This window comes from Callithrix jacchus, chromosome 13 (genome assembly GCF_049354715.1).
Source record: "Callithrix jacchus isolate 240 chromosome 13, calJac240_pri, whole genome shotgun sequence".
NCBI classification, from domain to species: Eukaryota; Metazoa; Chordata; class Mammalia; order Primates; family Cebidae; genus Callithrix; species Callithrix jacchus.
This window is the reverse complement of record NC_133514.1, coordinates 97,654,346-97,680,051: the sequence shown is the minus strand read 5'-3', so window position 1 is coordinate 97,680,051 and position 25,706 is coordinate 97,654,346. Positions and strand designations below refer to the sequence as shown.

Genomic DNA, 25,706 nt, shown 5'->3' with positions numbered 1-25,706 from the left:
GTTAAAATATTCCCAAGGACTTTTCCTAGCAATTGCATTTCTCTCTTTTTTTTTTTTTTTTTTTTTAATTTCTGACCTGTTCACACTCTGACTTTGCATGATTCTGACATTCTAACACCCTATTTTGCCTCTGGCTTTGAGCGTAAGTTGTTTTTAATCTCCCTGGCCCATGAAATGCCTCCCCAAATATTTTGTCTCAAATTAGCCTTCTGCTACCAATAGCTTTAAATAACCTTTTTTTTTTTTTTTTTGAGACGGAGTTTCGCTCTTGTTACCCAGGCTGGAGTGCAATGGCGCAATCTCGGCTCACCGCAACCTCCGCCCCCTGGGTTCAGGCAATTCTCCTGCCTCAGCCTCCTGAGTAGCTGGGATTACAGGCACGCACCACCGTGCCCAGCTAATTTTTTGTAATTTTTAGTAGAGACGGGGTTTCACCATGTTGACCAGGATGGTCTCGATCTGTTGACCTCGTGATCCACCCGCCTCGGCCTCCCAAAGTGCTGGGATTACAGGCTTGAGCCACCGCGCCCGGCCCTAGCTTTAAATAACCTTATTCAAAGGTTCAGTGTCTCAATAAGGAACATTCAAATACACAATTGAAATATAATAGGAGCCTAAGATTCTTACATTAAAAAAAATAAAACATTGATTTAATATAATTTTAGATTTGCCAGAAATGTATAAAGTTAGTAGAAAGATTTTCAAATATATCCAATATCCATTTCCTTAAATATACCATCTCACATTACTATGGTATCTTTGCCAAGTCTAAGAAACCAAAATTAACTATTAGCTAAATTCTAGATGACCTTTTTTGGATTTCACCAGTTTTTCATTAATGTCCTTTTTTTGGACTTCACCAGGTTTTCATTAATGTCCTTTTTCTGTTCCAAGCTCAAATTCAGGATTCCACACTCCATTGAGTTAATGTGTCCCTTTAGTCTTTTCTCGTCTCTGACATTTTCTTCATCTTCCTTTTAAAAAAATGAGCTAATACCTTTGAGGGTACTGGCTAGGTATTGTAGAATGTTCCTCAATTTGGGTTTGCCTCATGTATTTTTCTTACCATTAGATGGGGTTATAGGTTTTTGGAAAGAATATCCCGTAAAGGTAAAGCACCCTTTCTCATCACAGCATTTCAGGGATATCTGATGCGTGCATGACATAATTGGGGCTATGAGCCTTAAAGGTTAGGTAGTTTTTGTCAGGTTCTCCACTATAAAGTCACTTTTTAGCTCTACTCTTTGGAAGTGTAACTCTTACATTTTTCAGAGGCAGGCAAATTTAAAATATGCTAGGGGAAATGTAAGAGGCAGCAACCAAAGAAGTAGAAAGAAAACCCAGAGAAAGTGTTGCTCAAGTAGCCAGGAAAGATAAAGGCATTGGGGGATGAGGGCATTGTGAACAATGTCAAATGCCCCACGAAGTAAACTAAGATCATTACTGAAAGTGTCAAACGGGAGGTGGAAACAACTCCAGTAAGAGCAATTTTAATTGTGTGATGGAGCAAAACCAAAATGTAATGGGATGTGCTAATCACAGAAAATGAACCTAGAATGTAAATGACATATTCTGGAATCTTGACTGCAAAGAAAGTATGTGGAAGCAACTGAAGGGGGATAGAGAGGAAGTCACAGAGTCAAAAGAAGTTATTGAGGGTTCTGTGTTTTGTCTTATTAACATGGAAGAGACTTGAGAAAACTCGTATGCTGAGAAGAAAGAGCTGACAAAAAGGGAAAGAGAAAGCTGGGGGTTAAAGATAAAAGCAACTTTACTGGGTAGAGTAAGTGTACATGGCCATCACAGTATCTATCACAAGGTTAGTTTAGTCTCTATTGAGCAATATGTCTGAATTATTACTGATTAGTTTGTTGAGAATGCTCAGAGATTTACTGAGATAGAGGCTCACAGCTCAGAAAGCACATTTCTTTATAAAAATAAAATAGTGATATCATCTCTCACTGGTGAGAGAATTGGAGAGGTGTCTAAATCTCCAAGAAGCTATCCTTCCAGAATTTTAGATGACTGTTTGGACAAGTTGTTGATTCTATTTAGTAATTCTCATACCCTGGTTTAAGGTGCTTCTCTAGCCAGGAAGGCCAGAAACTTGAAAGAAATTTTGGGTTTCTATTGACATTCTGTTTAGTAAACTCCTTTGGTTCTTCTGCTTACATTTTTTAACATGAGAAAGCATATCATAACATTTTCTGACAAATATTACTGCTTTTAAGCAACTTGAAATTAGGAAGTAAAAGTTCATTTTACTAAAGCATAATATTTTCTTTTTTAAAAGAATTAAAATTTATTCCAGTGTTCTTATTTTTCCTGGAACAAACACAGAGGTTTTGGTGGTGGTGGTGGTGATCTCTGAAGAGGATGTGGGCAATTCCAATAAAGTAAGTAGATTTTTTCAAATGTATGTTTTAAATATGAACTAAACACATAGTATGGGACCAGAAAGTCTAATAAAACATCATAGACTTAACACAATGGATGACTTTGAACAGAAATTATAAATATATAATCTGCTACAATTGAGCAATTTTTCTTGTGAGAATTCACAGTACTTTTTGTAATGGTTAATTCATTAATGTGTGAATTAATAAATGAATATGTTTTGGATACATATTGTAAGGGAAAAGCCACACTCATTTATATTATTTGCAGCAGGAGCAAGGCAGCAAGACCACACATTAAGCTAGAAAGATGTTGAAGAAAGAAAAAGCTCTCCCTAAGGGCAAGTTTAAGTCTTATTCATGTTTATATTTCTAGCATTTGGTACAGTGCCTAAATTCAAAATATTTGTTCTTTGTTGTATTAATTAATGATTAAAGAAATACACAAATATAATAATTATATGAATCAACAAATAATCAAACATGACCAGCAAAATTAGGTTGGCTAAGGATCAGTCTCATTCTCAAATTCTATGACTATCAAAAGGTCTCTAACCAAATAGTAAAGTGTTCTCAAGAAGCAAAAAGGGTATTGACAGAGAATAACCTAAAGATAGATACTTGTTATCAAGCTGTTTTATTGGCACATAAATAAAACCAATCAAATGATTGATTTATCTAACAAAGGGAAAGCAGGATTTGTAAGAGAAAGAAGAGTGAGGGAAAACAGGCAGATGCAGAACAGCAACTCACGGTTCCACATTTTAGGAATAAAGTCATTAGCTGGCAACAAGTAGAAGAGCCAGGCTGATCTTCAGAGAACTAAGGATATCAAAGAACATACTTTGAAAGTTCTAAACAAGGGGTCAGCGAACTATATGACCTGATGGCCAAGTCTGGCCTACATGGTGACCTACCATGGACCAGGGCCAACATGCCTGTTCGTTTGCTTGTTGTCAATGGCTGCAGTACACTGCAGTGACAAAGCTAATTACCTACAACAGAGAGCACGTCACTTAGAAAAGAGAAAATATTTACTCTCTGGTCCTTTTCAGAAAAAGTTGTCAAGTCTCCCCTAAATACACTAGTTACAAGACAGAGTGTCAGATTGTATTAAAAAGCAAGACCAAACTATGTACAGTTTCCCTTTGGTATCTATGGGGAATTGGTTCTAGCATGCCTTTTCAAATTCCAAAATCCATGGATGGCATTTATTTAAATGCCATAGACCCTTATATAAAATGGCATAGTATTTGCATATAGCCTACATACATTCCCCCTAAATAATCTATAGATTACTTGTAATACCTAGTACAATGTAAATGCTATGTAAATAGTTATTATAATGTATTATTTAGAAAACAATAAGAAAAATGTCTGTATGTGTTCAGTACAGAAGTAATCATCCTTTTCCTGAAAATTTTTGATCTATGGTTGGTTGAATTCACAATGCATAAGCCATGAATATGAAGGGCTGACTCTGAGTGACAAAAAGCAACTTTAAACACCTAGGTAAGCTAAAACTAAAAAGATGGAGAAAAGCATTTCATGCAAATATTCATCAAATAAATCTAGGCTAGCTATATTAATATTAAGCAAAGTAAACTTCTGACAAAGAATGTCATTAAGAATAAAGAGGAGTTACTCAGGAAACTGAGGCAGGAAGATCACTTAATCCCAGGAGTTTGAGGCTGTAGTGCACCATATGTTAGAAGTCAGACATTAAAAACAATGATGTGAATCTGTATTTATTAATTTGGAAAACTATCAAAGCTACATTATCTGAAAAATAAATGGTTTTTAAAAAGTCTTAATTTTACTTGATAGACAGGCATGGAAACATATACACCAAATATGAACAATAGTTAGCTCTGGGTAATGAGATTACAAATAATCTGTTTTCCTCTTTGTGTTTTCGGTACACTGATTTTTTTCAACAATGGTCATAATTAAAAATATTCACATACGTATACTTATTTAACTAAATATTCACACACATACCTACACATCAGGCATTTCCTGACCAGTAACTTCTCTTCTTGGCGCTGGAATAAATGTGGCTGACCAAAGGTGGTCTCACTTCATCCCACGTTCCTTCTGATGTCTAGTTTCCTTCCCACATCCATCTAGCTATCTATCAGGTGGTCTCACTTCATTCCGTTCTTGTGGGAGGTGAGCACGTACACTGCTCGCCTCCCACCCTCAGTGGGAGATAAAAGACAACTGAGCTCCTTCGGACTGTGGGGTTGATCTCCAGGTTTCACAAATCTCCAGAGGGCCGTGAAAGCAGCGACAGTAGCCCAAGAAGCCCCCAAAGAAACAAAGTCCTCTCACAGTGCATGCTGAGTGGTGGGGAGATGAGCATGAAACAAAGCCAAGACATGAAACAAAGCCTTCCTTCTGTCATCTTGTAAGTGATTTGACCTAAATAAACGTCTTCCAAAATATGCCACAAGTCAATGGGAAGTCTTGTACTGTATGAGTAACTAATCTTATTAACTGTTGGGAAAACAGTCAATTTTTACAATCAACAGTTGTGATTCCCATGTATTCCCACACACATTCAGTCATTTGTGTTTCACAAGCAAATAAGGTAGGGAGTACAGGATGCCCTTTTCCCATCTGAGGACACTGAGGTTCAGAGATGCTATATTGCTCCTACAAGACCTCCTAATGAGTGAGCATTAAAGCCCAGATTCAAACTTACACCTTCTGGTCTCCCGTCCTGAGCCCTTCCTGCCACACCAGTGCACCCCAAGCTAGTCTGATTATAAAAATCACCTGAGGCGCTTGGGAAATAAGTCAAAATTCCAGACCAGCCTTTCCCCTGATGATCATGATTCTAGCACAACTGAGATAGATTTTGGAAATTTGTGGGTTTGAAAAAACTCATCAGGTGATTTTCATGATTGAGTCAATTGGAGAGATGCTGACTAACACATTTATCCCTTCTAAAGAAAAATATTTATTCTCAGTCCCTACTGGGTTTTTAAATGTCAAGATTAAGAAAGACAAGGTCAGAGCTTATGCATGGGGAATGGTCTGTTCCACTCTAAATGGTAAGCCCTGACCCTTTTTTGGTGTTCACATTTGTTTACCTCTGGTTATCCTCACCATAGGCAGCAGAAACCACAATTCAGCCTTGACAACTCCCCTACCTTAGTTGATCCCACCTCCTCTGCATTTGAGTCTTCTATCAGTGGCCTGGTTCCCTGATCTCTTCCATCTCTCCCTCAAATCTACTGTATGAAACTCCTCGCAGCTCCAATCTCAGAGGCTGGCCCACAAGCTGACCGAGTTTCCTGTGCAAGTCAGCAGCAAATCAACCACTAAACAGTACCTACTTGCTACAAAGACGATTCCAGAAGTGCAGGTTCTTTACAACCGAGAATATAAGAAGCATAGCCTTACCTCACCTACATGGATCTATCATTTCTTCTCCTGTGAAGGAATTAGGCTGCTGACAGGACTGTTCTGTGTGGATACATTCATGACTGGCTGAAAGGACTGATGGGAGGCTAGTAATCCTCCCAGCAGAACATCACATCTTTGACACTGTCTCCTCACCCTGCATGCCGAGGGGCTTAGCTTTGGCTGCTCCCATTGGGCGAATCTGCCTGCAGCTGTCTCCCAGCAGTCCTCCTCTGGGCTGGACTGTGGGAAATCTGTTCTCCAATCCCAACTTCAAGGTCCTGCGGTTGTGTAAGTTGTCTCCAAGACCTGTCAAATTTGAGCATCACATGAGACATATATACATAAAGTGCTTCGGGCATCATAAGAAGGTAGCAATCACTTCTAGCCAAGGGAATTTAGAGAAGTTATCTGGCTGCAGGGCACTTCATTTGGACCTTAAAATGTGAGGAAATGGATTTGAACATCAGAATGTTGGGAGGACATTATGAATGGAGAGGAAAAAAATATATAGCAATCACAAAAAAAGAAAAAATCATAGTGTATGGGAAGAAGGAAGTTTTAGTTATTCTTTGCTTCCCAAAATTAATTCTTAGTTAGTTTTTAATGCAGTTTTATAGGCTTTAATTCTCTTTGGAAAGCCAAACTTATGAAAACTGTTGAAAAAGGAAAATTAGGGGAAAGGAACTAATTGTTATAGAATACCTTCTAAATTATCTCATTAAATCTTCAACACCAAAAAGGTATTATCCACTTCACCATGCTCCCCATTTCACAGATGACAATAATGAAGGTAAAGAAGTTAATTTGTCCTGACTCACATTTCTTACCAAAAAATCAGAGAAGAGATTTAAACTGAGCTCTGTTTGTCCTAAACCTCACATGGTATCTACTAGACCACCATTGCCTCTAGGATAACATAAAGGGGTCACATCACTATTGTAGAACATTCACCAGCTGAGATCTGTGCACCTGTGGTCTGAAAATCCTCATTAGAACAGGAAATTTAGTTTTAGCAGGATAGCATTATACATCACATCAGATTAATGGTATCAATTTGAATTTTATTCATTTTAAAGTCTCATTGTTATTTAATTTTTAAACAAGTTAATTTTTGTCCTATATCTGCTTCATAGCTAAAAGTATAAGGAGTGCATATGTAGTTTTATAGTTGTACATTTCAAGTAACATTACAATAAAAATATATTTCAACATTCCAAGTTTATGAGATTTTTTTTATCCATTAAAAGTTCTCCATGTAAGATGTCTCCAATTCTGAGAAAGCTGTATGAACATGCTACTCAAGAATAACCATTGGCCATAGCAGAGTTTTCTCATGCAGATGAGTCTCTAGAACAGCAATGTGTCTGTATAATGAATGAGCTGAGATTTTTCTATGACTTCATCTTCTTTCTTTTGCACCAGAGTAGAAAACAAAGCCCAGCATGGTGTGTCCTGTGAAGTTGAAAGCACTATGATCATGTCTGTTAAACTGAAGTCAAACTTGTTGGGGAAGAAATTGGTTTTGAAACCTATATTATTTTTAAATTTCAAAATTTTACAGAAAATGAAAATCCTTGGATTTTTTCAAGTTTTCCTCCCTAGTAAAGAAGTAGGTGTATCATATGTATCATCTGAGTAAAGAAGTAGGTGTATCATATGTATCCTCCGATACCAGAAATATTATAAATGTAAGACACTTAAATCAGTTTAGTTATCTGAGTGATGTTCTTCCAATGCCCATTTTATATTTCTATGACACATTTTACAATGCACATATGTATCTTAAATATTTGTAATTTATGTACCCCTTTTCTTTTTGTTCTCTTTCCTATTTACGATCCATTACTCCTATCATGAAGTTAAATATTTAAGAGAGAATTCCCTCCTTTTAAAAAAGAAGAAATCTCACATCCTGTCTGGCAAGTTTTCCAAAGTAAAAAATTAGAAAGCCATTGACTGCCGCACCCTTCTCCGCACTAGGATGACTAACTTTAATTACTCAGAGGGTATTAAAGTGACAATGTGCTTTATATCCATTATTCCAGCCCCAAACCCCATGCCTTCTGACCCAGATGACCCACACATCATCCTGCAGTCAATACCTAATGGAAGAAAGTTCCAGGGAACCCATTTCTATTTATGACCAAAGACATGTCCCCTTTCATCTCATTTCTGCTTTATGCTTTTTCTTCAGGCTACCTGAACTCTGGAAAATCTCCCATATCTGCCCCTTATCACCATATTGTCCCTCATTTGATGACCATTTGATGATCATCAAATCTAGCATCTAGTTTTGATCCTGGGTGTCTTCTTCAGACACGGTTCTGCCCTTGTTTTGGTTCCAACCTCTTCTGGTTGTTGTAGATGGCCAACACTGAAAACACTGCCCAAGTCCCTGTTCTGGGAACTATATCCATCCATGTGGCACTGGCAGGAGCACCAGCCTTGCTTGCGTGGCTTCCCTTGATAGATTATAAATATTCAAACTTATAAATTAAAAATAAAGGTTCAAATATCAGTCAGCATAAAATAGCACCTTAATATTTGATAGGGTAAGGAATAGAAGAATATATATAGGACAAAACTATCCTGGATGGTCATCTTCATATCTGTTAATCTGAACATAAAAGAATGAAGAACATTGTTTTTGAGGGAAAGAGACATCTGCCGCCACTTTCACTGGTCCCACATAAAGAACTGCCACCCAGAACAATAACCAGAGACTTGACTGCTTCATTAACTACTGTATTCCACAATACCCAGGGACAAGTTCTCTCTGAGGCTAAGGACTTTTTATCCATGTGTCAAAACAATCATTTTTAACAGCTTTATTGAGATATAATTGACACACAACAAATCACAATATTTAAAGTATACAGTTTATATGCAAAGGTGAAACCATTGTCAATACTAAGAAAATGAACATATCCCTCATATCCTAGAATTTGGGGGGGCCTTTTTCTAATACCTCCCTCCTGCTCCTCCCCACCACTGCCCATCCCCAAGCAACCACTGATCTGCTTGCTATTGCTGTAGATAACTTTGCATTTTCCAGATATTATATAAGTACAGTTACACAGAACATATATTTGTAATCTGGATTTTTTCATTTAGAATTATACTAAGATTCATTTATGTCATCATATATATCAAAACTTAATTCTGTTTGTTGCTGAGTAGATTGAATTGTATGGATATACTATAATTATTTATCCAGGTGTTGATGGACATTTGGAGTTGTTTCCAGTTTTTGGCTATTACACATAGAGCTGCTATGAATATTTGTGTACAAATCTTTATATAGACCAGTGATTTCATTTATCTTGGGTAACTACTGAAGAGTAGAATTATGAGGTCATATGGTAAGGGTATTTTTAATTTTCAAAAACTGCCAAACTGTTTTCCAAAGATGTTGTGCCATTTTTTACATTCCCCAAAGCAGTGTGCTTACTCTACATCCTTGTCAAGAGTTGCAATGGTAGGTGTTTTCAATTTTATACACTCGAATTAGTGCAAAGTAGTATTGCAATGTGATTTTGTTTTGTATTTCTCTAATGACTAAATATGATAAGCATGTGCTTATTTGCCATCAAATATTTCCTTGATAAAGTATCTCTCTCTTTTATAAAAAAAAAAGAGGATTTTATGAGGATTTTAATTGGATATTGAGTTTTGGGAATTCTTTATATGTTCTGGATATATTTCCTTTATATAATCTATGGTTTGCAAATATTAGCTCCCATAGAGAGGTCTGTCTTTCATTCTATTAGCTGTGCTTTTTAGAGAGCAGAACATCTTAATTTGATCAATGCCCAATTTATCAATTTGGTTTCTTTATAGACCATACTTCTGGTATCTTATCTAAGAAATCTTTATATAACCCCAGGTCTCAAAATACTTTCTTCTATGTTATCTTCTAGAAGTTCACAGTTATATAAAACTGTATACTTCCGTATATAGACCTATACAATTTAGGTCTGTGGTCCATTTTGAGTTAATTTTTGCATATAGTGCAAGGTATTACTTCAAGTTTAGTTTTTTGTTTTTTGTTGTTTTTTTTTCTGCATTTGTTGAAGTCTTTTCTTTTTCCACTGAAGATACTTTACCTATTTTGAAAATTAAAATGACCATATATAAGTGGTTCTACTTCTCAATTATTCATTTTGTTCCATTTATTTATTTGACTTGACACCAACACCACATTAACTTTACTCTTGTAGCTTTATAATAAGTCTTGAAGTCAGATAGTATAAGTCCTCCAATTTGTTCCACTTTTTTAAAGTTACTTGTGCTGCTATATGTACTTTACATTTTTATATAAATGTCAGAATAGATTTTCCATTTCTATAAAAAGTTAATGAAATTTTTATTGAGGTTCCATTCAATCTATAGACCTACTTGGGGTGCTGATATTTTTAAAATATGGAGTCTTCCAATCCATAATGGTGATATCTGTTGCTATTACATTTTTAATTTCTTTCACTCATATTTTGCATTCTTTAGTGTATGAATACTTTATATTTTGGTGCTTTTATAAATGATTTTGCTTTTAATCTCAATCTATTATTTATCACAAGTTGTATTACTTTCTTGTTGCCACTATAACAAATTATCACAAATTTAGTGGCTTATAGCAATAGAAATGTATTCTCTTATAGTTCTTAAGGTAAGAAATCTAAAATTTGTCAGCAGGCCTGCATTCCTCCTAGAGGAATCTATTTCTTTGGCTTTCCCAGCTTCTACAAATTTCCTGCATTTCTTGGCTTGTGGCTACACATCTCTCCAACCTCTGCTTCAGTTATCACATATTTTTCTCTAACTCTCTCTCTTTCTTATAAGTACCATTGTGGTTACATTAGCTGCATCTGGATAAACCAAGATAATCTCCCCATCTCAAAATCCTTCACTTCGTAATACCCACAAAGTCTCTTTTGCCATGGAAGGAAACATACTCACAGGTTCAGGGGTTAGGCAATGAACATCTTGGGAATGGGGCATGTTATTCAACTATCACACTAGTACATAAAAATATAATTATTTAATATTTTACATTCTTCAATCTTACTAAACTCACTTATTAATTCTAGTATCTGTTTTGTAGATTCCATAGTACTTTCTACATATATGATTATCTATGCCTTTTATTTCACTTTCATGTCTTATTGCACTCATTAGGACTTCCAGTATGATGTTTAAAAACAGTGGTAAAAAAAAGTGTGTTATTCCAAATGTTAGGACCACACTTTATTATTCCCTCTTCCATTATGAAATATGTTAGCCAGAGGTCATTTTATACACACACTTTGTGAGGTCCAAAAAGTTGCTTCTAGTCTGCAGTATGCTGAGAGAATTTTTCATGAATGAATGTTAAATTTTATTAAATGCTTTTTCTACATATATTGAGATGATCACGTGGTTGTTTTTATTTTATCTGATGATAAAGTGAAGTCCATTGATTGATTTTCAAATCTTAAAAAAATTGATTTTCAAATGAACATTGCATTCCTGAAATAAACCCTACTTGGTTAAGATACATTTTCCTTTAATATTTTTTAGATTTTATCTACTAAACTTTTAAGAATTTTTTAATCTATACTCATGAGTCATATTAGGCTGCAGTTTCCTTCTCTTACAATGTCCTTTTCTAGGTTTGGAACCAGGGTAATGCTGACTTTATAGAATGAGTTGGAAAGTGTTCACTCCTCTTTCATTTGGGGAATTATTTTGCATAGAGTTGGTATTCGTTTTTGAATGCTTGGTAGAACTCACCATTGAAGCCATCTGGGCCTGAAGGTTGTTTTTATGGGAACATGTATAATTGCAAATTTATCTTCTTTAATAGATGCAGGGCTACTTGGGTTATACATGTATTCTTGAGCAAAGTTTGATAAGCCTTTTAAGAAACTTGTCAGTTTCATCTTTGTTACTGAATAAACTGGCATGAAGTTGTTCATACTATTCTCTGATTATCATTTTAATATCTGAGAAATCTCTACTCATATCACCTCTCTCATTATTGATATTGATAGTTCATCTTTTTCTCATGGATAGTCTGACTAGGGTTTATCCATTTTATTGATCTTCTCTAAGAATCTAGGTTTGTTTCATTCATTTCCTTTAATTTCTGTTTCCATTTTATTGATCTCTCAGGTCTTCATTATTTTCTTTCTTCAGCTTACCTTGAATTTTATTTGTTCTTCTTATTGTAACTTCTAAAGACGGAGGCTAATGTCATTAATTTCAGATCATTCTTTTTTTTTCCAAAGGAGGCATTTAGTGCCATAAATTTCTCTCTAATTACTGCTTTTGATATATTCCACAAATTTTGGTATCTTGTCTGGTCATTTTCACTCAGTTCAAAATATTTTATAATTTCTTTATGATTTCTTTTTTGATCCATTTCTTAGTTTCCAAATATTTGAGGATTTGCTGAAGACATTTATGTTGTTGATTTCTAATTAAATTCCTTTCTGGTCAGAGAAGATACTTTGTATGATTTTTATCACTTTTGATATATATTAAGACTTCTTTTATGACTAAGAATATTATCCATCTTCATAAATTAGACATGTGTCCTTAAAAAGAATATTCTGCTATTGTTAGATATTGTTCTATCAATGTCAATTACATCAAGTTGAATTGATAATGGGAAGTCTTATCTATCCTTACTTTCTATATCCCTATCTTCTACCTACTTGTTCTATCACTTATTGAGTTTGAATATTTAAATCTCTTATTATAATTTTGAATTTGTCTATTTCTGCTATCAGGTTTTGCTTCATGTATTTTAAAGCTCTGTTATTACCTGCATAAATATTTGGGATTGTTACGTTCTATTAATGAATTGACCCTTTTATCATTATGGAATAGACTTCTTTATTCTTAATAATGTTCTTTGTTCTGAAATTCTAGTTTGCTTGATGTTAATATAGCCACATCAGCTTTATTTTAACTAGGCATTATCATGATATATCTTTTTCCATGTTTTTATTCTTAACCAATTTTTTGTATATTTGAAGTCAATTTACTGTAGGCAGTATATAAATTGGGTCACTAATATTATTTTTCATCATCATTAATATATTGTTCCAAAAAGCCTAATCTTGGCTTCTTTGAAGGTCAATTCTTTTTATTTCCCAATATTTCTAAGCGTTTTAAATGTTTGAGGGAAATTACCTTCAGAGAATGTACAAAATTAAATAATATACTGATATCTTTGCTATTCAGGGACCTAATTGATTTTTTTACATAAATATTATATTACTTTAAAAAATCAAGGGCTCTCACTCTACTTTTTGTGAAATTACTAAGTAGGACCACATTATGGGGGCTGTCCATTGTCTGAGTTTTCCTAGTGTGACTTGTTAGCCTCCCCTCTACCCCATCCCCACATAATTACCTTTAAGAAGTGCTGGCCAGCATGGTGGCTCACCCCTGTGATCCCAGCACTTTGGGAGGCCAAGGTAGGAGGATCATTTGAGCCAGGATCTTGAGACCAGCCTGGACAACAGAGAGAGACCTCCTCTGTGCAAAAAATTTAAAAACAAATCAGCTGGGCACACTGGTATGTGCCTGTAGTCCCATCTACTTAGGGAGCTGAGGTGGGAATATCACTTGAGCCTGGAAGGTTGAGGCTGCAGAGAGCCATGATTGCACCACTGCACTCCAGCATGAGCGACAGAGCAAGACACTGTCTCAAAAATAAATAAAAAACAAGCAAGAAAAAAAAAGAAGTGCCTATTGGCTTTCTTTGCCTAGAGAACATGTCCATTTACCTAACCAGTAGGCTCACAATGTATGTCAGTATTCTAAACGAGGGCAAGTGGAAACTCCTGTAGGAAAAATTTCAGATGCATGCCCCGCTGATGATGGGTCAGAGTGTCCCTCTAATAATAATAATTAAAATAATAATTCACATTTGTGAATTGCTTACTATGCACCAGGGCTTTTGCTATTAGAGGCTTATAAGTATTATCCCATTTAATCCTCACAACAACCTGAAATGTAGGACCTATGATTATCCTCATTCTGCTTTAGAGAAAACAGAAGCTTAGAGGAGTCGATGAACTGGTCCAAATCACTATACACATCAAACAAATAAAATGAAGGAATAATAGGCCCCAAAGAAAGAAGCCAACTAGCCTTTCAGATAAGAACACAAATACAGCAACAGTCAGATGAATATCAACATAATCTGAAAATTCTAAAGGAAATTATAGGAATTTCCACACAGACCAGTTCCACTATCATTAGACCTTCTAAAGGAAATTGCTCTCCAAGAATTTTTACCTACATTCCTCCTTACAGAATTCATCTATTTCTTCTTCACATAGAAGACAGAGAACAAGAAATCATTCGTCATTCAATGTCTTTGCTTTTTATAAAAGAAGTTATTTTCTTCAGATTTCCATCTTTTCAAATTTCATGATCAATCTGATTGTCTAATTTCTCTCTCTTCCAAAATTTGTAAATTTGTTTAAATATACATATCTTCAAATTTTTCACAACATTAATAAGGGGATTATACAGTAGGGAAAATTGCCTGACTTCTTTAGGTGACCCAAATTTGACAAATTCAAAATTTGTGAACTCACCTTTTTGACAACAGGACTGTATACACTTTTGAGTTAACGAATAAATCTAGTGCAAAAAAGTTGCCAATGTGCTTAAAAAGAATGAAGAAAAGGCGATTTTTATCCCAGGAGCACATACAACATAGTTGGGGTTCTGTAAATCATTTTTTTTTGTTTTTATATAAACTTTATAGGTGATAAAATGCAAATGAATTCCTGTGTATAGGAAACATCATGTGTAAGTATAGGACAGAGTGTAAAAGGAGCACTAAAGACCGGCAGAAGATCCAGAAATTTGTTTTTTATTTTTTTTAGAAAGCGCACGTCATAGTAACTCATCTCCATCATAGCTATGAATACTCTCTAAAACTCAGGGAAGAGTCCCTTCTAACAACTACAGGTTAGGAAGGTTGTGTCCTCCCAACCTACATTGTTATTATCATTTGCCTTCTTGATCCCACTTAGCCCATTCCCGTGATTAATCTCAAAGATCACTGACTAACTCATCAGCTTCATTAACCATCACTTCGATCCAGAATCTACCTCTAAGAAAACCCTGTCTTTATCAAAGCATTCATCACACCATGGAAGAAGGAACCATCCATTTGTCACTCATGGAAAGCTCCCCTGTGGCTGAGACAACGTCTTGTTCACGTTCCATTTCCTAAAACTGGCAGCACAGCATTAGTGCCTGGGAAATAGGAGGTACTCAGTAAACTTTTTGAATGAGAGAATAAATTCTGCTTGGAAACACGTACAAGCATACTCCCTGACCCCCATCATGTAGTTATAAGATACTGAAGTTGGGAGAGGCCAGTGTTTCTAAATTTTTATTCTAGAGATTTTATTTGCTAAAGTATGAATATGAATTAGTACAATTGGTAAGAGAAACGATCTTGGTATGCTTTTCTATTTTAAAGTCACTAGAGTTAATTTCACATTTTATATCCTATAATTGATCTCTACAAATAATATCTATTTGAACTCTGAATATGCCAATGATTGATACATAGAGAGTGCTACCATATGGGCCCTTAATTCCATCAGTTTCTTCTTACAGTTTAAAAAGAAAATAAAACAAACAAGCATGCACACCCTTGCTTACAATGAAAACACATGAATGGAACAGTAGAGAGATTGATTAAACAATACAAAATTATAGCTAAATAGAGGAATCAAGTTCCAGTGCTCTAAACCACTGTAGGATGACTATAGATAGCAATAATATATAATTACAAATAGCTTGAAGGAGGCTATTGAACTTTCCTGATACAAAGAAATGATAAATGTTTGAGATGCTGGATATACTAATTACCCTGATCTGATCACTACAAATTATATATATCAAAACATGACTATGTACCCTATGAATAGGACAATTATTAATTGTCAAGTGAAAGAGTAAAATTTTTAAAAATTTAAAAAATAAAGTAGCATTTGTGGTAAACTACAAATGTTTTTAATTGTTTGGCAACAACCTGGATTTTTCATTCCTATTAGGTTTATGCATAAAACAATTATTTGGGGAGTATTTAATTTTGGTTTTTAATTTCTGTCCTATTTTCTGACTTTAAGGAAGTATAGCCGACAGTGACATACTCAAGAAGAGCAGAGGACGTAGTAAGGCAGGAAACTGACAACAACAAAACCATTCTGGAGAACAATGGTGAGCATGCACCACCCACTGTGGACATTCAGGGACCATATCATGGAGCAACTGTTAAAGTTTTTGGACTATTATACTTAGATAACTTTTTTAAATGACAAGTAAAATTAAAAGGCTCCTTGAAAGGGTATTAGAACTTTTCTTAAGCCCACCATAAAAACTGCAGATACAGCTGCATTTGTCAAATCTGTCCCATATTAACTTATTGGTGAGCTGAGCAGTTTTCCTTGTACAAATAATTTTATGGCTTGTTTCAAATGAATTTTTTTTAGAAAGGAGTAACTTCCCAAATTTATCCATCTCATAAGGCCCTTTGCTGTGGAGATGGGCATGCCTCTTAAATTCTCTCATCTTCTTTGTCAGTTCTAACGATGTGTCTAGACATGCATAAGGAAGTTAAAAATTGAAGCAATCAACTACATAATTTGGAAAAAAATCACATACAGCTGAAATATTGAGTTGATTGGATAAAATGAAATAAACTGCCCACAAGTCTTCACTTTTCATTGCCTGCTCAGACAGAATTCTTGTCTAAGATGCAGTAACAGGGCTCAAAATTGGCAAAAGTCTATGTAATCCACGGAAATTGTTGATAATCAGCTCAGCCTCATCACAGAAATAGAGATCACTAGTTATAACAAAATAAACCACCTGCTCTCCCTGGTCACAATTCCTTGACCAGATCCTAAGTATGCATGTACAACACTTTCAAAAAACTAGATGGATATTGTCATTCCAGCCAAATATGCAGATTTGATGAGCATTCAGATATGGCATCTGATCGATTTTTAGATTCTCTATATATTTACAAAATGTCTTTTAACTAAACCTTGTTCTACAAATATAAAAGCAAAACTGAAACATTTAGGCATTGAGTGGACTTTGGGAGACAGGAAGGAAAGAAGGTTCTAGGAACCCTACAGATAAGTTATCTCATATAATCTTCAAAAAAAAATCAGCAAATTTCTCTGTTCAACAAAAAGTGATTGAGTGCCCCTATAAGAACACAATCTAACTTAAAAAAAAGACATGACTTCTGCTCTCAAAGGGCTTACAGCGAGTTGACAGCAAATAATCACCACTGAGCTCTGTGCTCTGATGGGAAAGACTGCAGCTCCTAAGAGTAGATGACAAAGGAAGCTGGCCTAGACCAGGGATCCCTCATTTCGGAGATGAGGCCATAGAAACTCAGAGATGTTATGTGACTTGATCAAAGTCACACAGTCAAGAAGGAATGGAGGTAGGATTCCTTCCCAATCTTTCCTGGCCCCAGAGCTCTTTCTCTCTGCTTCTATTTTGTGTGTATGTAGTGAGGGTGGGGAGACTGCTTATTATGATGACTGCATGAGAGGTGGGAGGCAGTTACAAAACTGGGAGGATTCCTTGCAGTAGATTGCACCTACCTTTTTTTCAGCCCATTCAGTTTAATATTTCCTGAAAAGATCCATTCACTTCTGAGGAAGAAGTTTCCAAATGCTCACAGGATTGGTTAACTATGCTTTTGTTTCTACATTGTACCTCTCTGGCTCCATGCAGAGACTTGATGTGGGTAGCTGAGTTGGTCCATGAATTCTTAGTTGGTTATTATCTTTCACTCTTGTATGTTACAAATGCCATTCAAAAGATAGTGATGAAATACTCCTGAGATGCAAAGCAACTACAAGTCTTATAGTAAGAACATGGCTACCTGTCTTTGTGTCTAGAAATTAATGTTAGATGGATTCTACACTTACTATGCTAGTATTCAAGGTGACACATATTGACCAAGTTTTTCACATCTTGGGACATCATCATCAGTGATCAATTTGTCCTACTTTTCCCAGTACTTTCCTAGTTTTAAAACTAAAAGTCCAGCATTCTTAGAAATTCCTCAGTTCCAAGCAAACAAGGATGGTTCAACACCCTAGTCAGTATGCTGCTCAGAGATCAGAGACCTATAGGATGACCATAATTTTGGAAACACAGACAAACAGACACAATAAACAGATCAGTGATGTTACATTAAAATACATGGGTGTTCTATGATATTACATGAAAGTTCAATGAGTTGTTTCTCATTAGCAACACATATTTCACTATGCTGGGCAGAATGGAAATGAAGGTAACGCTTAATGCAGCGTTTCCATCAATCCCTGTACATGCATCTGCAATGTGTTGCCTCAGATGATTTGTGTCTTTGGTATTCACTAAGAAACCTATGCCTTTAGCCTACTCTGGAAGACATAGTGAAGGTCTTCAGATCTGGGAAGTAGGCATCTCACTTCACACAGCCACATCATTCAGTAAGTTTTGTTTAATGTCATCCCGCCAGCTGGGGATAGTTTGATGGGGTGTCATGCACCACCCTACAAGTCCTACTCCAGGGAACCTCCCCCAGCCTGTCAAGCACAATCAACTCTTGGTGTCCTGGGTTTTTTTTTTGTTTGTTTTTGGGGGGTTTTGGTTTTTGTGGGGTTTTTTTTAGGACATAATCTCATTCTATTGTCCAGGTTGGCATGCAGTGGCACAATCATGGCTCACTGCAACCTCCACCTCCCAGGCTCGGGCAATCCTCCTGACTCAGCCTCTCAAGTAACTGGTACTACAGGTGCACACCACCACACCTGGCTTATTTCTGTATTTTTTGGAGAAATGAGATTTTGCTATGTTCCCCAGGTTGGTCTTGAACTCCTGGACTCAACTAATCCACATGTCTTGGCCTCCCAAAGTGCTGGGATTACAGGCATGAGCCACTGTGCCCAGCCCACATTTCATGTCTTGATAAAGTCAAATAAGGCATGTTTCTAGACTTTATAGCCACATTGTGATAAAACAGCTCCCTGCCTTCCTAGATAGTATTTATAGTAGCTTTTGTTATTTTTGTTTTCATAGAGGAACACTAAAATTAACAGGTAAGGGTTTCTGTTTATTTGTGTTTATATTTTCTTAGAAATAAAGTTAAGGGACCAAAATTGATATACAATTAGCTCAACTTTCTCTGCTGAGTTTATTCTTACCAATCAAAGAAGTTGCAATATGTTGAGTACCAAAATCAAGTTGTCTTATTAATGGAAGTACACAACCTTAAAACATTGAGACTCATACTGTCAGTTTCTTTTTCAGCAAAACAACTGCAATTATTGCATGAGAAACTATAGTTCTATATGAAGGCATGCTACAGTCACCATCTGGGTCAGTATCTAGTCTCCAGTGGGCACAATCTCCAGATTCAATTTATGTGTTATGTGCAAACTTCAGGTTTTTAGAACCTTAGCACACCTGTAAGATAATCAACAGAAATTGTGTGCAATTAACCAAGGACAGATTAGGGATATAAGTAAATAATTATTCCAGGGTGTTACAGGAAACAACCCATAGCCTGAAAAACATGTTTAGTCATGATTGTTATAAGTGATTATTTTTCTCTCTTTCTCACAAAAAATAAGTAAAATGTAACTTTTTGTCAATAACATGTTACTTTCTCAGTGTTAAGTTACTTTAAATGTTTGAAATAAGCAAAAACCAATAGTTAACAATTCTTACCATTTTCACTTCCAGCAACATCAAACAGAGACAAAGCTAGTCAAGCTAGTATCACCTTAGAAGGAAGAACCAGCCTGCTTTGCTGCAGATATTACTCTGCTTGCCCCATTCAGTGATTGAAAGTCCTTGGAGGGCTCGTGTTCTGCACAATTCTAGGCTAGCACAGGTATGTATCATTGGTCTTGTTATTATTTTAACAGCTACCAATTATAGAATATTGGTACCAGACTCTGTCTTAGGCTGGCTGCATAAATTATTATAAATCCTTACAATAATGAATGGTAAAAATTATTTTCTAAGATTTTACAGATAGTGATAGAGGTTTAGAGGGGCTAAATAACTCTGCAAAGATCACCCAGCAGGAGCAGTGGCAGCAGACTCAGGTATGCATGTTTGGGATTCTCTATAACACACCCATATATATAGCACACTGCTTTCAAGTGTTACAACGTGGCATAAATTAATATTTAAGTCACAGCAAAACTTTTGCTTCTCTCAGAATTCTCTTTAGAAAATGGCAATGTTAATTTTGTAAAATATTTTGTTTCATCTTGTAAATGGGGCATAAACATTATCCAGACTATTTTTCTGGTGATATTTTAAATATTATAAACATTAAACTCTAGAATTAAAAAAAAAATGCATGTTGTTGGCATCTGGATCAATTTTATTTTCAAGACATAAGTATTCTACATTTTGTTTGAAGTATCCTAATGTCTATGAAAAGTGTCAGTAGTTGGAGGCCTTGGGGCATTATTTCCTCTCATTGTTGTTGATAGGGACAGGAGCCAGGAAAATGCTGGGCAGTAGAGGCCGAGTCCCCAGAGAGGGCCCCACCCTCAAGTCTGAAACTGCAGCCTATAATGAGAACTTACATCTCTATTTTCCTACTCAAATGTTGCATTTTCCAAAACCACCCGTGGCCTGCCCTGCCCTCTATCTTGTGCCGCCCATAAAAACCCCAGCCTCAACAAGCAGAGAGAGGAGAAACAGCTGAATGTGGGAGACTATGATTGCGTGTCAGAGAGAAGTGGCTTGACATCAGATGAATGGCTTGAAAGCATAGCTTCAAAGACGAGTCTGGCCATGGGGCCTGCACAGTTTTGGGTCCTGCTGGCAGCACCCAAAAGTACTTGTTCCAGCTCCCGTACCCACTCACCTGCATGCTCCCCTTCCTGCAAAGGGTGAGGCACAGCAGGTCCAAAGCTGTTGGCTAGTTCTAATGCCCCTGCACTCCAGTTCCTGCCTATGAAGGGGTCAAGGAACTATCCTGCTTCGTTGTGTTTTAATTATTTTCGCCTCCTTCCAAAAACCAATTCGAGCAGATCAGAATGTTAAAAGCTATGTGAAATAATACAGCTAATTTTTTATAATTATAAAATGACTAGAAATAGATGTGTTAAGTATCCAAAATAAGATAATAATTGAAGAGGCACTAAATTAAGTTTTGAGTTTCTATCAGTTATATGAAATAGGTAAATACATGTGAGCATATAATTCTTGTTTTGTTTTGTTTTATTAAAAACAAACTTCTTGGAACACTCAAATATTTGTCTGGCAATAAATCTTAAAAAATTGTAATATTTTAAAATTACAATAGCTACCATTTAGTAAGTATCCATGCAGCTAGGGCCTGGGCTTAGTAGTATATGTATATTACCTCTTAAGAAATACAACCATTAAATACTAAATCTTATTTAAGATCTGGTATTCAGTAGCAGAACAGAGTGCCTACAGTGAATAGAAATTTACTGCCTATTTTAGAATAACTAAAGGAGTAGAAACAGAATGTTTGTAACACAAAAGATAAGTGCTTGACGTGATGATTACCCTATTACCCTAATTTGATCATTACATACTGTATGCCTGTATAAAACATCACATGTACACCATAAATATGTACCACTACTATGTATCCATAATAATTAACAATAAAGAAATACAAAAATAATATTAATCCTTCCAATATGCCTATGGAATATAATTTTTAAAAAAGGCTTTGACCACAGTTTGGTAATTATTCTGATTCATTCTTCAAATGAATATTTTTATCTACCTTCTATAAAAGTAGAAGATGTAGCATTAACTATGAATGCAGGAAGAACATTTCTGAGAATTGAGAAAATAAAAGGTAAAATAAAATATATGGCCTGGCATATTTTGACTTCTGAGGAGCTGGCTTACTGGAAAAAAAAAGAAAAGAAATTAGAGAAAGAAAGAAAATCCTTTCACCAGCTCTGAGAAATAATCAAATACCTTAAGTAAGAATTTAGCACATGCAAGACTGCGGTCACTTTATAGATGAATCCCCTAACATGTTCCTGTGTCATGGTGCTCTTTATTGCCCAAAAATCCCTCATATGCAAAACGTAGTGTTAGAATGCTGCAGTCTTGCTAAAACTTCGTATCTATAGAATCTGTCATCCTGCCTTTGCTTTAAATAAACTAAATGCGTGTTTCGTAACTTGGAATAGGTAACATTCACTTTCGAACTTGCAGATATACACTGTTTTTTAAAACAGAAAATATGATTATTTATGACTTTGGATAGACTGTGGGAATTTGCCTTGTTATTGTATATTCCCCTTCAGGACATTCTGGTTTTGTTATCTGAGATAAGCAATACCTATTTTCTGCAATTCTTTTTTTTTTTTTGTACTTTTTTTAATGAAAATGAAGTAACCACTAATAAATAGTAGTAAGTAAGGAATTTCACTTTTTTATTTTATGTATTATAACATCTTTAATGTTTGGACCCATCCAATCCAGGCATCTGCCATAACATTTATATAAAATGACATAGTATTTGTGTATCACCTAAGCATGTTCTCCAATATACTTTAAATGATCTCTAAATTACTTATAATATCCAATACAATATAAATGCTATATATATAGTTGTGATACTCTGTTTTATTTGTATTACTTTTTATTGTTGTATTCTTAGTTTTATTGCTTTTTTTCCCCACATATTTTTAATTTGTGGTTGGTGAATCTGCGATGCAGAGCTCATGGATGTAGATAGCCAATTTTTACATATGCATATATATACTTTCTCTCTATATATATGTATTTATATATATATACACACACATCACACAATACACACACACACAGTATACACATATATCCTATTGATTCTGTTTCTCTGGAGAACTCTGACTGATACAGAGGCTTTAAATAGCAGACCAAGTAGCAGAGCCTTTCTTCTGTAGGTAATGGGGAGACTTCAAAGATTTCTGAGCATAGAAGTGACTTGACCAGGGCTAAGCTGAGCTATAGGAATCTGAAAGTGGAGTACAGTATACTTTAGAAAGGATAGATCAGAAACAGGATGACCAATTAGGAATCTACTACAAAGGTCTAGTGTGACAGTATTGAGAAAGGAAAGAGAAAAATAGATGGAAATTTTCAGAAATAGAATCAATAGAACTTGATGACTGGTTAGAGGTGGGATATGAGCAAGGGTGAGGGAGATAAGAATAGGTTTGAGATCAGGGATCTAGAGAAATGGTGGTGTCCTTATAAGAATAAGAATGCCAAGAAAATTAACTGATTCATGGGAAGATGTTTGTGAGTTCAGACTGGAAATATTAAATTTGATTTGCTAATGGAATGTGTAAGTCAATTAGACCGTTGAAAAAATGAGACTAACATTAGAAGAGAAACAAGCATAAACCCATTTATTGAGAAAGTACTATATGCTAGGTTCAGTGCCTAGAACCTTACAGGCCTTATCCAATGTAATCTTTCCAAGTATTCTATAAAAAGAAACTTTTCATTATACAAATATCCCCCTTGTACAAAGACAACTAAAGCTTAGGGAGTTAAGGCTTCTAGCAGAGTACATGCACAGTGAATCAGGGGAACAAAAAGAAGGCCAGTGTGGCTGGAAGGCTGTGAGCAAGAGATGAGAGGGATAGAAAAGGAGTCCAGGGCTGGGGGCGGTGATTCACACCTGTAATTCCAGCACTTTGGGAGGCAGAGGTGGGCGGATCACCTGAGGTCAGGAGTTCCAGACCAGCCTGACCAACATGGAGAAACTTCATCTCTACTAAAAATACAAAATTAGCAAGGCGTGGTGACACATACCTATAATCCCAGCTACCCGGGAGGTAGGAGAATCACTTGAACCCAGGAGGCAGAGGTTGTAGTGAGCCGAGAGTGTGCCATTGTACTCTAGCCTGAGCAACAAGAGAAAAACTCTATCGCAAAAAAAAAAAAAAAAAAAAAAAGGAGAGAGTCCAGTCAGAAACGGCCTCTGTAAAGGTATTTGTATCAATTTGAAGGCTAATGAGAGGTTACTTGGGGAATAGGGGACTTGTATTTTAAAGTGACTTAATGTTTCAGAAGAATCACTGTGGCTGCTGTATAAGAGTAGACTTTAGGGGCAAAAGTGGAAGCAGGATGGCAAAGTAAGAGGCTCTCGTGGTAACCCAGAGCAGAGAACATACTTTGGACCAGGGCAGAGGAGACAGGGTTGAACTGGCTTGCAATTAGAGTCTCAAAGCTTTATTTAGGAACTCAGTATGGAGTAATAGAGAGGGGAAAAAACAGGTATGACTCCAAGGTCTCTGGACTCAGCCAGTGAAGGCCTAGCAGTGTCATTTATCAATATGGTATCACAGACCTGAGGAGGGAGCCTGTAAGAGCAAGGGTGAGGGATGGTAGGTAAGAACAGGTTTAAGGTCAGGGATCTGTAGATGGCCATGGACATGTAGAGGTTATCATCATAACTTAGTTGTAATAATAATATCCCATATCTGGACAGGCTGGGAGTAGGATGATAAGGCAGAATCTGAAATACTGCAAAGTATTTTTACTCTAGAAAAATACTCTTTGCTTATTACCCATGAAAGATGATCCCTTTTTATTTTTATATGCGAACCCAACTATGTTATAAACTCTAAACCAAACAGAACTGCACTAACATGTCATATGCTGCCTAACCAAAACTTTGGAGAGCTCCAGTGATGGATAAGGGGCTTAATATTTCCCTAATGGAGAAGAAGAAGCCAATGCAAACTTAGGAATAACAACATGGGCCAATATTCAACGAGGACCTACTGTGCTGTCTACTTGTTTCTTTTAAATGTGATGATAATCATATGAGGTTGATAGTATTATGGCTCTTACTATATAAAGAAATTAGCTAAGCAACATATTAGAAATATGTGGCTAAACAGAGTAGAGGGAGAAAATAGAAGCCCAGGGAACCAGTCAAAAGTTAATTTACAATAGCCCAGGTTTATTAATGAGGGATGCCAGCAAAAGTGAAGGAAATGGAAACAGTATTAGAGATGTGTTATATTAGAATGCAAGCCTCAGGAGGGCAAGAACATGATCTGCCTCCATCACTATTGCACTTTATTGCCTATAGCAATGCCTGGAGTAGACACTCAATGAATATGTACTAAAGAAAGAAAGAATGAATCATTCTATTCCAGCTAGTCGATATGTCTATCATCTCTCATGTGTGTGTGGTAAGAAGATTTTACTTAAGATTTAACATCTTAGTAAATTTCAAGCAAACAATATGGTATTTTTAACTATTGTCACCATGCTGAATAGTTACCAATTTTTAATAAGTTCTGGAGATCTTGAACACGGTGACAATTTTTAACTATTGTCAACATGTTCAAGATCTCCAGAACTTATTCATCTTGCATAATTTAACATTTGTACCCTTTGACCAACATCTCCCCACTTCCCTCTCCCCCCATGTACATGTATATCAAAACACAAAATCATATACTTTAAATATATATATATATATATATATATATATATATATATATATATATAACATTTACATGTCAATAATATCCCAATAAAGCTGTTTAAAAGTGAAAGAAAGAAATAGAGGGAGGCAGGAAGGGGGAGAGAAGGAGAAAGGGAAAGAAGGAGGGAAGAAGGAAGGCAGGAAGGAGGGAGGGAAGGAGGAAGGAAGGAGGGTAGGAACGAGGGAAGGAAGGCAGGGAGGGAATATGTAAACAGCAATTACACACTGGGACTTTTTACTGTCAAACTTCTCACGTTTTCAAAATGTCTGTCTAGTTCTTTTCAAGCAACCTCCCTTTTCTCCATCTAAACTTGCCACCTAGTATTAGAATTTTTTTTCAGTATCACACCCAA

General features: G+C 35.9%; 1 long non-coding RNA gene across 1 annotated transcript; it reads right to left on the bottom strand.

The window, feature by feature from the left end:
* Positions 1-45: 45 nt before the first annotated feature.
* LOC144579069 (uncharacterized) lies at positions 46-25,188 on the bottom strand. The gene is made up of 3 exons (XR_013525922.1): positions 13,210-25,188; positions 550-6,116; positions 46-233 (listed from the first exon to the last, which is right to left on the bottom strand). It is a non-coding gene; the product is annotated as an uncharacterized LOC144579069 (long non-coding RNA).
* Positions 25,189-25,706: the final 518 nt, after the last annotated feature.